This window comes from Lagenorhynchus albirostris, chromosome 11 (genome assembly GCF_949774975.1).
Source record: "Lagenorhynchus albirostris chromosome 11, mLagAlb1.1, whole genome shotgun sequence".
NCBI lineage: Eukaryota > Metazoa > Chordata > Mammalia > Artiodactyla > Delphinidae > Lagenorhynchus > Lagenorhynchus albirostris.
Window position 1 is genome coordinate 78,801,319 of NC_083105.1, and position 13,379 is coordinate 78,814,697.

The 13,379-nt window shown below is 43.4% G+C and overlaps 1 protein-coding gene across 7 annotated transcripts in view; it reads left to right on the forward strand.

Annotated features, from left to right (window-relative positions):
• Positions 1–577: 577 nt before the first annotated feature.
• Positions 578–13,379, forward strand: part of SINHCAF (SIN3-HDAC complex associated factor) — a 29,478-nt gene continuing 16,676 nt past the window's right edge. Inside the window, exon 1 of one of the 7 annotated variants that reach the window (XM_060165224.1) lies at positions 578–792. The gene's annotated coding sequence lies outside the window, so the exon portion shown is untranslated. Of the gene's footprint in view, positions 793–1,116; positions 1,139–1,590; positions 1,612–2,105; positions 2,201–2,983; positions 3,107–9,423; positions 9,561–12,086; positions 12,132–13,379 lie in introns of those variants that run through there. The other 6 variants (XM_060165230.1, XM_060165231.1, XM_060165228.1 and 3 more) reach the window with 6 other exon arrangements.

Genomic DNA, 13,379 nt, shown 5'->3' on the forward strand with positions numbered 1-13,379 from the left:
AGACAGGAGTTAGTGAATGGATAGAGTGTCAAAATGGGACTTTACTAAAAGACTCATTAAAGACAAACCTCTTCTGGCCCCAGAAAATTAAAAAAGAAAAATGATTCAAAAACCCATTTTCAAACAAAATTTACAAAATGTGAGAAACGTATAAACTCAGTGTGGATGCTTGCAAGACCACCTCCCCTGTCACTTCAGGCCAGAAACCGGGCACAGGTGTGAACATTTTGCAAAAACAGCTTTCAAAACTATTTTTCAACGCGAAACGGTGCGCCTGAAAAGCTTCAGAGTGGAAAGCACTTCACGCAGTCTAGTGTTCTCCCTGGGTTGCTAACCTTTCCGCCTTTCCCATCCCGCCACTCCCCCTTGGCCGCCGCCTCCAGCCAGGGGGCGTTTGTTTACGTGACGTCACTGTAGTAAGCAGTCCCCGCCCCCATTTCTCTCTGGCCGCCGCGTTTCCCGCGCCGCGGCGCTTCTCCCCTTAAAAGGACAATAGAGGCCTCGGGAGCGCGCGCGCCCGCCGGGCCTTCTCCCCTCCCAGCCATCGACGCGCGCGCGCCCGTATGCAAATAAGTTCGATTCAGGAGAATTTTGTACCAGGGGCCGCGCGTGCGCAGAGGGAAAGCGGAATCTACACCTTCCGCGCCAGCGGTAGCAACTGCAGAACTGCAGGAGACAATCTTTCTAGACAAGGCAGTTGAGGAGGAGGGAGCGATTGGGAGGTGGGCTTGGCTTGGCGTGCACTCCGCACCTCGGGAACGTTTTTGCGCGTGGAACGTCTGCTTTTGGCAGGTGAGTGACTCGAACCATTACTGTGGTGCAAAACTGTCTCACGAGGTATTGATTTGAGAGTGGCTCTTTTTCTCTTTTCACCTAACCTCACCACCTCCCCCTTCCTTACACAGACACACACGCACACATTTATATACACACAGGAAGTTTTGTCTTGGAGATGGCATTGCTGGGAGCGCTGTTTTCGTGATCTTCAGACCTCAGATTCTTTTGTATCTGCATGTTTAGTGAGTGCTTTTCAGTTGGGGAGGGTATCTGAGGCAAACCGAAAGTCTTGAGGTGGGGGAAGTGAGTGGAGCCTGGAAAGGAGTGAGGAATCGCCTGAGGTGAGGGATCCACGTTGAAGGTGACAATGACTTTTCTCAGCCGCAGTGTTCGCAGGCGACAAGGAGTTCGGTGGCTGAAAGGCCCGAGCGAAAAGGAGTTGCTGGCGATTGCGGAGGGGCCCCGGGTCGGTGCACCCGCGTGGGCGCGCGCCCGGGAGTGGCCGGCCGCCGTTGTTGGACCTCGTGCTTTAGTTTCTTGCGGCCCCCGCGCGTGTTGTGATGAGGGTGGACAATGAACGCCCCTCGCTCGAAAACTAAGTTGCCGCCTACTTGCGAGCTGTCGGGCGGAGGGCGTTTAAATCGGCCTTTCGGGTCGGTGCCGGCGTGGCCCGAGTGCACGCGGGTGGCATTGTCCGCCCAACTCTGGAGGGATGCGGATGCGACAATGAGCAACACGCGGCTGCTCGGAAGCGGCCCCGGCTAGCAGACGCCTCTCCCCGGGCCGCGCCCAGTCAGCGCGGGCGTCCGGGGTGTCTGTGGAGCCTCAACTTTGGTTCGCAATTTATTCACCTGTAGCGTAGATGTGGGCGCCGCGGCGCTCTCTAGGGCGACCGTGCGCGGCTTAAGATGGCCAGTCGGAGCCGAGTTGACTCCGGGATGGAGGCAGCGGCGTTGACTGAGCCGGAGGAGTGCGGCAACTCCGGAGGGCACTGCTTTTTGTGCCGAGCGTGACAGACCACGTGCTGGGGCTGCGACCCGGGTTTGGTCGGGGGTCCGGCTGAGCGTCCGGCTCGCGGTCAGCCGGGAGATGCGGGCGCTGTCGGGGCCGGCCGGCAGGACAATGTGACTTGCTGATGATGGCGTCTTGCCAGTTTAAAAAGCAGAGTGAAAGTCGCCAACTCTCGGCCGGTGCGGGGCGGGGAATCCGGGCGTTTCTTATCAAGGACATTGCAAAACTTCGATTAAATGGGCCTGCTGCTAGGGGAGGACGTTGGGACTAGCCCCGGAGTCCCAGGGCGCAGGGTCCGGACCCTTCCCCTGGGCGGTTGTGAAGTGTCTCCCCCTGAGATACACTCCCACGTCCCTGAGGCTGCACGTAGGCAGCGCCCGGCTGGACAGAAAACAAAGAGCTGCATGTGCCGGTGCGGGCCCGGCCGGCACTCAGGGCGGCCGCCGGGCGGGCTGGGCCCCCCCTAAGTTCGGACGAGTTTCGGGAGGGGCTTTTTGTCTCTCGGGCCCTCGCGGGGAAACTTTGGCGGCGCTACTTGTGCGCTGTGCGGTGCCGGTGCGCGGGGGAGGCGGCGTGCTAACGCGCGGCGGGCGGCCGAGGGGCGGCAGTCGGGGCCCGGCGCTGGAGCCCCGGCGCCGGGTGCCGCGACGGCCGAGGGCCCGGGAGAGCGCGGCCGCGAGGGCTCGGCCCGCTCCCCGGGGCCGAAGCCTGCGTCTGGGAGGTCTGTGGATCCGCCTTTGAAGTCGAACTGTTGCCATGTTTGAATTACGTCAGGGCAAAGCCATGAGGAGGAACAAGCCCCGGCAGCGCGGCGTGCGGGAGGCGCGGCCTGCGGGAGGCGCCGGGCCGGCCGGGTGGGCGGGCGGGCGCGGGGCCCGTTGTTCCGGCGCAGGTGAGGGAGGCGGCGGCGAGAGACGCGCTTCCCTCCAGCCGCCGCCGCCGCAACCCCCGCCCCGCCCCGGCGGGCAGCTCTCTGCGGGAACTTTTCCTTCCGACCCCAGTTGCTGTGTTTACCCAGCGATCCGCCGGGGAGCGGTTCTCTTTGCTGCCTGGGTGCTTCTGTCTCGGCCGTCGCCGCGTGCCCGGGGTGGGGTGGGGGGAAGCGCAGCCTGGGGCGACCGCGGAGAACCGGGGCGGGACGGGGAGGCATTTTGCTGCTTTCGGGGAAACCGGCGAGCGCGGCGAGCACCCCTCCCCCACAGCCGAGCCGCGGCCCGCAAGTGCAGGGGGCCCAGCCCCGACGACACCGAAAAACCACCGCGGGGAAGTTCGGGGCTCCGGTTGTCCTACAAAGGGAAGTGAGGACTGTGGGTGAATCGTGCGTGCAGCTCTCGTCTTTGTGTGTTTACGTGTGGGAGGGGGGCCGGCTGGGGCGAGGGCTGGTTTGGTTGGGGGGGGTGACTTCTTGGGGGTGGTAGGGCGGTGCAGAGTTTGTTCTCGTAACTCTGACCCTACTAGGTTTCTTTGTTTTTGTTTTCTCGCTCTAACGTTCGATTACTCCAGGCACCCGGAAGACCAGGAATTACTGTTCAGTCAAACATCAACCCGGGGCGAGACAGTTTCTCCCCAGCCGTCCTTCCCCCCTCACTCCTCTCTCACGTTGTCCTAAGGAAGCTTAAGAAAACTACACCACCTCCTTTCCTCCGAATAATTAAAAAAATGAATTTGACCTTGTCATTAAAAGTACTCTGAAAGCACCTGTTTTTGAACTGGAGTTTGCCGGACTTGAAAAGCCCTTTAATAACTTACGTTGCAAAACCGAACACGTTTATTAGTTGCTGAATCTAAATTAAATTCTGGGAGTTTATTTCTGGTGGACTTGGAGAAAAGCCCGATGGCATTTAAAGTATTTATATAGTGGTTTGGGGAAGGGGGAATCTTCCTTGGCCCTAAAGGTATGCTTGGCTCAATGTTCCGGGCGTTATCTTTGGACGACCTTGAAGAAGCTAGCACGTAGGAGTTAGGCCTTTCTTGGAGATTTTCTCTGAGGGCTGGGGAGGAAGCTGCTCAGGGGTTGACACAAGGTGATGGCTAGCGATCCCCGCTAGCTGCTTCATAGTTCCTGTGAACTGGGGTTGACCTTCTGGTTACCCCTCTTAGATTTTCTTTCCAAGCTAACTTTTTTTTTTTTGGTATGTGGCCCCAGGCATAGCTCAGAAATTATGCTGGTTTGACACATGGATGCTTCTTTGGTATTTGGGGTTTGCCTGCAGTCTAGACATCCGATAAGCAGCACCACGTCTGTTGCTTCTTTCCCGATTTCTCCTGCATTTTGACCATGTTTAAGGGCTAGAATCTAAAAGTGGTCATTACCGAAAAATAATAATATCCTGAGATGCCATGCCCACACAAACCAAAACATCCATACAAATTAAAATCAGTCTTGTGCTGTCATTGTTTTGTTATTAAATAAACGTTTTCCCCAGGTTTTGGTTGACTAAATTACAAATACTTAAAGGCTACCAGTATTAGTAACAGTACATTTCTTAAGTGAATAGAAAGATCTTGTCGAGAGAATGAGAAACTTTGGATTTAATAACTTTTTGGCTTTGGGCAGTTGTTTCTCTGGGTCAGGTAGTTAAAATGCATATGAGGCAAGGCACACTTAAAGCAAGTTTTACTTTTGGTTGTATTTTCTTTGTATATTATAAACATTTATTTAACTTGTTGCAGTTTGAAGTAAAAAAGTTTCCAATATGTATGTTCAACAATAATCATTAAAATGTTTGCAGCATAAAAATAAATAAAATGGGTATGAAGAGCTTTGCAAATACACTGTGAAATTCTTTGATTTGTTTTTCTTAATTAGTATTTTATAGCCGAGTTACAGCTAGAATTTCAATATTCTGGGAAATTTCAAATAAAATAAGGGTTTTTTTTTAAATATAAGATGAAATGTGCAGTAGAAATTTGGTTTATAAAGGTAAATGAGTTGAGAGTGGGAAAGACACAAAGTCTCTGCTGTCTTCCCTTTTTGCATTACTTTTGCAAGAGATTGGAGTTGAAAAGTTCAATACATAGTATATTCTAGAACCTTTGTGGGCCTCAACGCTGCTGTTGCACAGTACTGTTAATTCTGTATATCTGGAACCTGGATGATCAATTTTTTCCCAGAGTTGTAATCAGGCCCTGGGAAACCCTGGCTCATGAGGCTCAAATTCAGGCAGATTTATGTCAAAAAAGCAATTTGAGAATGATTTTCCATGTAAAATAAGTTTTTCACTGGGGAAAGCTTAAGCTTATTTGAAATCTAAACCAACTTCATAAGCTGTTGTAAGGACAAATTAATTTACTGTGCCAGGCACATAGTAGGTTGCTTTAAAAGTATTATGTTTTCTTTTTTTCCCTAAGCAGTGTTGGGAATATAATTGGCTAAGAATGAGGGGAACACATTTGTTGAGGCACTAGGTTAGTTGTTCAAAAGCCTCTGGGGTTGAAATGCCTAGGTTCCAAAGACTTGATCATCTTAAAGATGTAAGTCATTTTGTAGTCAAATTTTGTCACCTGCAGAATAGCAATAATAATAATAATACCTGGTTCTTGGGGATATAAATAAGCAAATCATGTGCTTGGTAAATACTGACTATTGTCCTGGCAACTTTGGGAAGTAGACATTTTACAGAAGACAAAACTGAGGCCTGGATCAGTTTCCTTGCTGGAGGAAGTAATTCAGTAAATGATGAGTGGAAAGAATGAATGTCTTTGGCCTCTCCCCCACCTTCAGGAACTGGTTCTGGGAGTACACTGCCTTCAACTCCTGGTTGCCAATCCAATTCTGATTCAACCACTTTACATCAAAAAGTCCTGTGGAAATCTAGAATATGCTATTTTCTTTCTTCCTGATTTCTCTTGTCCACAAGAGTGTCCTGTTATAAAGTGAAAATATTTTATTGTCTTTTGGTTCTCCAGTTTCTTTCTCTCTTTTTTGTCAGTTTCTCTTTTAATTGAATCTGCAACTAAGGTTTTCTGTATTATGGAAATGATCTGGAAATGCAGCTAATGCATAAGAAGGGGGAGTGTATTTTCAAGGGAGCGAAGTTTTCTTTTTGTATTAGAAATATGGAAGTCACAGGCACACTTGCTATTATATATTCAAGTACAAAAGTTGCAGTTGAACAAAACGAATTCATTTCTAGCTTCATATTTAGTTGTTTTCACGTACTATAAGTTTGTTTGGATTAATGTTTTTTTAAATTTGGTTGGTGTTAATGTATGCTGAGTTTAAATAGCTCTCATTTTGCGATTCATTTCTCCGCACAGTATTCTCCTAATCTTCCCTTCCTCTCCACATGCCTGCTTGAAATCAGCAAGAAATATTTCTTCTACCAGTTGTTATGAAAGCATTGACTTGTTTACTATTAATCTTTTCTAATTAAAGTAATTCATTTGGTTTACATTTCCTGGAAATCTTTAAAGCTCACAATTTTTTTCCACAAAAGTCAACAGACTAAATGTTAAAGAAAAATGACACCATTCAAAACATCAGTTTTTTAATACATGTTTTTATTATGGACACCATTCCTATTTCATGCCCGTAAAAACACTGTTCAACACTATTTTGGCCACCCCACTCTTCTTAGCAAGTTCCACCCAGTTTTGTATACTTTGTACATTCAGCACCTGGTTGTAATGTAAGACTTTCTGCCCTGTAACAGTTTATCATTGAGTAGAGGAAATAATACATTTAGTTTCTGCCCTGTAACGGTTTATCATTGAGTAGAGGAAATAACATATTAAACAAGTTCAGGTGTGTTTGTTAGCTATGGAAAGGTTTTGTAAAAAGATATAATCCTTAAAAAATTTCTCAGGTTAAGGGGATGGAGGAGAAACCATCTTGGACAAAAATAGGAGCCTAAGTAGAGATGCGGCTAGTTATTAAAGTTGGTTTGACACTCCTGGAATATCAGAATTCTAAGCTGGGAGCAGCTGGTAGCCAGGACTAGATCCTGAAAAGCTTTGAATTTCTTGCCAAGGAGTTTGGATGTATCCTGAAGCCAGTGTTGGTACCTTGGAAGGGATATTAACATTTGAACTTTAGGAAGATACCACCTGTTTGAAGGGTGCAAGGAAGTCGGTTATGAGGCTCTGACAGGTGTTCGAACACCATAATGAGGGACAAACAGGCAATAGGGATGGAAGGGACATGAACCAGAGAAGTGAAGGAAGAAGCAGATTTTTCTAAGGATTTCATCGTGGACATGGTGGGGACCATGCAGAGGATGAGAAGAGAGAGCCTAGTTGACTTGCAGATTTTATATGTGACTGTATGGATGATAACCAAGATAGGTAAACACAGGAAGAGCGTGTTTGGAAGAGAAGACTATATAATCAATTTGGGGCATTTAAAGGTTAGGACTGCCAGTCCTTGTATTGGTGCTTCAGAGAGCTTAAGGAACTTTCCTGAGGTTTGGGTTAGACCAGGTGTGTGCTTTCTTCACATTTTTGTCAAACTTGAAAATGGGAGAACAAGCTTCACTGAAAGGAATATGGTCTAGTTTCATGAACTTAAAAGTCTCTCTGAAAATGCTGTGTCTCTTTTCCCACAAACCTGGTCTTAAAAGAAAACCTTCAGAAATCAAGATTCTACCTTCATTTTAATTTGTTGTGCGTGCCTTGGGACAGATAGAGTTCATATTTCTATAATGTGCAAGTCTTATAAATTTAAGGAAATAAATGATGTACATACACTGTTATCTTCTACTCTTGCTTCACAGCGTCCCTGGAAAGTAGAAGTGAGGTTTCACCCTAATATTACGAAGGGAGAAGTTAAAATTCTAAGTGATTTCACCCTAATATTACAAAGGGAGAAGTAAAATTCTAAGTGACTTCGTATTTACTTGTAAAGACAAAAGCAGAAATAGACTCCAGCTTGACTCATAGCGCCTTCTTCACCACACTCACAATAGTTGCATGTCTTACTGATAATCATCTCTTAAAAGCAAATAAATACTATGTTCCCAACCTTTAACTTTCCCATCCACTGGAATCTCTCTTAATCTGGTATTGGGATACCCAGATTTTTTTATAACACTGTCAAAATGGGATTTTTTTATACTATCTAAAACTCAGACCTGGATTTGTGATTTTTATTTTTAACCTGTGCTACTTCAGCTGAACACTTATTTCTGAGTTTGACCGCTTTCCCGTAGGAGGAGTTCTAGATTCTGCTAACGTGGATTCCATAGGCACCACTGTATAAATATTTTACCATGTAATTTCTCAGGCTGGGTACATGTTTGGAGAAGCTATTGGCGAACAAGTGGGGATCCATCACCTCTTTTTCGGTTTTCCTCCAGGCAGGTTTAAATTGTTAAATTTCACTTAAAAAAGTGAATCAGTAAATTCAGAACCTTTGGTGTTGGGATGTGGGTTGGTCTCTACTAGAAGCAGGTGAGAGGAAATAGTAGTGTTTAATTGCTCCATGGCTTTCCTTAAGCCCTGCCGAAACATGTCTCCTTGTAGGGGAATACTGCATCCAAGTGGCCTAGCAGTAGGAGAACACAAAACACTCAGTCCTGTTTGACCCTTTGTGAAGTGTTGCTCCAGTTACACTGTTAGTGTTTACTGGATCCTGTACTTATATGTGATTAAAGATAGCGTACTGTTGACTAAAATGGTGTCGAGGGTAGCATTACTAGTTCCACAAACTCAAGGTTGCCCATAGCTTTTGATCATGAGTGTTTTTTCGTATTTCTCTTCATTTCCCATCATCCTGCCGTTTAAAGTTCAGGTCTAAAGAATACATCTCCTTCACTTCAAAGTTGTCTTTGGTTGCTTGGTTCCTTTTGTCTTTGTTCACCACTGCTTCCTTCCCACTTTACAAATCTTTTGCTTGTCTCTTCTCTGCAGTTTCCTTCCCATTCTGTTCTGTCTGTTCTGATTTTACTAGTCTATTCTGTACTCTCTCCTGTGGAATATATTTCCTAATGTGTGTCTCTTTGTCCGTATGTCTTTGAGGAAGTTTATTTAAACTCTCTGGGAGTTTTCAGATTCCTCTTTAGTTAAGATATGTGATGATAACTAAGGTTTTGGGGTGTGGTGCACTTGATTAAAAAAAATATCAGTATAGAAGGGAGTAAAGTGAAAGTAAGCCTCCTTCATTCTTGCACCCTTCAGAGGCAACTGCTGTTTACTAGTTTTTAAAAATCTATTTTAAAAAGCCAGTTTGTGTATTTAAGTTCTCATTAAAAACATACTATGGGATTATACTGTATAACAAGATACCTTGGATAAAAGTTCCCTCCCTGCACATGTCGTAGAACTACTGCCATCTTTTGAAGGGCTGAAAGGGTATTCTGTATTATGAAGACACCATACGTAAACCAGTCTGAGAATCCATGGACATTTAGGTTGCTTCCAATTTCTTATGTATTTTTTTTTTTAAAGGTCTAGGTCATTTGGATTTTAGAGAGAAAAAGTGATGATTAGAAGCTATAGGGTTTTGGTCTGTTGAAAACTAAGATAACTTTAATTGAGGAATGTTTTAATTTGGGAGGTTGCACCCCTAATTTGTGCATCAGAATTTCACTTCTCAAGATGGCATGGACAAGTTGTGAAGTTAACTGTAAAGCTGATTTATCATCGTTGGCATACTTACTTCTCTCTGTTTTCTTCTATCTATCTAGTCCATCCAGTGGCATTTTGAGTTTTGAAAGGTACTTTTGAATATAAGAAAGACTTTACTACCCAGAAGGAGTCTAGAAAGTAAAATTGGGGAAGTTATTACATTGGAGAAACTATTGGTGTCCTTCAAAGCATACATAACAACTAAGGTGAGCCTAATACATGTTACATTTATCATAATAAGGACCCTCTCCATTTTCCTAAATGTTAAAATCACACCCTTATAAGATTTGAAAGACAAGAAAATACTCTGCAGAATTAAGTTCTTCACCTCACTGTCTCCTACTTCCGTATTAAAAAGGGTACTAGAAGCTCTAAAATTTGCATTTCACGATTCTTCATACTGTTTCTTAGTTGGAACTTAAAATCAGGTATTTGGTATTATTAAAAATTGTAAGACATCGCCTTCAAGCTATTTTTCAGAAAACTTTTCTTAAATAGCATCCCTTCACTATTGGCTGTGAAGATTTCTTTCCCATTTATATTGTATTGTACTTAGTAAACTTACCTTATGTGTGCTGAATTAAGTGTAGTAAGACATCATCCCTGCTCCTTGGCTTCATAATCTCATTAGATCAGATTAGAATTGGCTCTTTTGTATCTTGATAAACAGTGGTTACTTCAGCCTTTCCTTGTCCAACACTAAGGTTGCATTTCCCATCCTTTCATTAAGTTGATGATTGAATTCTTTTTAAAGGTAAATTTATTTATTTTATTTTTGGCTGCGTTGGGTCTTTGTTGCTGCGCGTGGGCTTTCTCTAGTTGCGGCGAGTGGGGTCTACTCTTCGTTGCGGAGCGTGGGCTTCTCATTGTGGTGGTTTCTCTTATTGTGGAGCACGGGCTCTAGGCGTGTGGGCTTCAGTAGTTGTGGCACATGGGCTTCAGTATAGCACGCAGGCTCAATAGTTGTGGCTCACGGGTTCTAGAGTGCAGGCTCAGTAGCTGTGGTGCACCGGCTTAGTTGCTCCATGGCATGTGGGATCTTCCCGGACCAGGGCTCGAACACGTGTCCCCTGCATTGGCAGGTGACTTCTTAACCACTGTGACGCCAGGGAAGCCCGATCACCGAATTTTTACGATCAACTTTTTGGAAGTTTTAAAGTGGAAGAAACCCCAGTAAATCAATCAAAACAAATGTTTAGAATTGATTGTTGCATTTAAAAAATTCACATTGTTGTCTATGTATGCTATTTGTTCATGTAATTATAGTTATTTCTCTTATGGCTTTTGCTGACTTAGCTATTAACTTTAATCTTTTTAATTTGGGGCGATTGAATTAAATTGGACAGAACAGTAATTTCAGCATGGTTGATTTGTCTTTAACTGTTACAGTATTGAAAAAAATTTGTGGCTTTTTGGCTGACAGTAGATAAAGAACTAATGTCAATGAAAGTGCTTTATAAAACATGAAGTGCTATACAAATGACAGCTTTTTAAAAAAGTTTAATCAACACATTTATTGAGTACATACCACTTGATTGGCACTATTCTAGGTGCTGAGGTTACAAAGATGAATAAAGACAATAAGAGAATTCCCAACCCAGTCTATTTTTATTTTTAAAAACAAGCTTATTGAGATATAATTTATGTACCATAAAATTCACTCTTTAAAGTGTACAATTCAGTGGCTTTTAGTGTATTTAGAGTTTTGCAGCTATCACTACTATCTAATTTTAGAAGGCAAATGACGGTTTTTAATCAGCATTTTACTTCTTTCTGATTTTTGCCTTTATCTCAAAGGTACATTTTCTTCTGCCTTCTGCAAATACATGCTTAAGGGTGAGATTGTATGGGGTACACTCTCATCTGTAACTATTCATCAATTAGGAAGCAGATGGTATTAGCTTCCTTCTATTAAAACACTGCTGAATGATGTGACACCTATAAGAATAGATGCAAAAATCACAAATAATTTGAACAGATAAAATAGATTGTTCTGGAGGGATCATTTAATATTGCACAAATGTGGAATTAGGAAAGAAATACTCTTTTTTTAAAATTGAAGTTGATTCACAATATTATGTTAGTTTCGGATATACAACATAGTGATTCAGTATTTTTATAGGAAAGAAGTATTCTAAAGAACCACCCGGTTTGTTGAGATAACAGAAATCCCAAGTTTAAAATCAAATGTGCCATGCTCACCCACTACCCTCTCAAATATACAAAGTAACTTGGTTTCAGAGCCAGTTTGTGTCCTTAGTTTTTTCTCAGAGATTAGGTAAGGTTTTTTGTTTTTTAAAACATTAGTGGGTCTGTAGATTTTGTGAAAATATTTTCAGTTAATCTCTGCTCCCCAAAGCTCAAAATGGCTAAACACCAACCACTGCTTAACTGGGTTGCTGTAAACAGAGCCCAAAATGAAACGCCTGCGTATTTGCTGCAGATTCCCAGGTACCTCTCAAGTGCAGGAATAAGCTCAGAAAAGGTTTAATAGGTTTATTAAGTAATCATCCATTAAAAGGCTCATGCGCTACTTGTGTGCTGCATTAGGACAAGTGCCTGCCTGCTTACTGCATTTAGCACTGCTTGGAAGAGGGTGAACCCTAGGATTTAGACCCCACTCAGATGTTTAGGCAGAAGAATTTTGTCAGGAAAAAAAGGTTGCAGAGCTACATAAAAGATTATCAATCAGAAGACATCAGGCTATTGTATTTTTTCTGATGTCTAAGAAGAATATCCTCAAGCTGAAGAATGGATTGTTTCACTGGTACTATTGGGTAAGTTTTGTGGAGATCCCCAACAACAACAAAAATCATACTGAAGATGAACAGTTGATTCACAGTAGCTGCTGATGAAAAGGAAAGCCTCAGTACCTAGCGGTAGCCCTAGTATTTCTTAGCAGCTTGCCCCCATGATAACTGGCACAAACTCTGGCTTCTTGGTCAAATCCAGCCTCAGGGAAGGTAGTTCATATATTGGAGATGATCTGATTTTTGTATAGTTTTGATGGCATGTTTATTTGTGGAGAGAAGGGGATTGTGAGGGTAGAGATAGGAGTCTGTCTGTTGTAATAGGATTTGGTCTGTGTGTTAATGGAATGAACTGGCCTTCCTTGCTGTATACTTCCTTTATCCTTGCTGAGAAGAGAGGTTGAAGTTTCCTAGAGCTATTGATGAAGCTGGTGACTGCAAGAGGAACTCTGGACTTTTGACCTTGATGGTAATGGAAGGTGTTGGGGGAGTTTGGAGAGCCCACAGTTTGGTGTAAGGACTAGAAAGTTATGTTACATTTTTGCCTCAAAACAGAAATATACAAATTAAAGCAATAGCTTCTACTTTCTGAGTACTTATTTTAATAAGTTTCTATAAACCTGTGTCATTTGACGTGGTTTTTTCCAAAGCAGCACATGGCCATTTTCTCAGGAGGCAATTTTCTTTTCATTCATCATATGGGTTTGTTAGATGGAAAAAGAAATCTACCTCATTTCACAGGTCTGTGCCTTTTCCTACTATATACAGAGCACCTTCCTCATTTTTTTCCTTTCAAAAAATCTCATTTAATGAAAATAATTAACTTAATCAACTAGGAGTATTTTATTTTCTTGTTTTAACAATTCTTAAAGTAACTGTTAGTTTAGGCTTAATTATTGAAATGCATCAGTGTCCTTCTGCCCCATTGCACCTCCCTTTTTGCTTGCCTCCCTCACCAACAAAAACATCAAAGAACACTTAATGAACAGTGGCCCCTGTTTAAAAGGAAGACTTAAGTCTTTAGTTATTTACTGATAAAATATTTTCTTAAAAACAAGTTATAAATCATTTGTTTATATTTCAGAATCCCTGCATCTCAAACACACACACACACACACACACACACACACACACACACACACACACACACACACACACATGACATCCTGGATATTTGGTTATTTTTCTGAATCACTTTCATCTACTTGCTCTGGTATGGCTAACCAGAAATGGAATGGAATGAGGTTAGGCAAGAGGTCATCCAAAGACAAACAC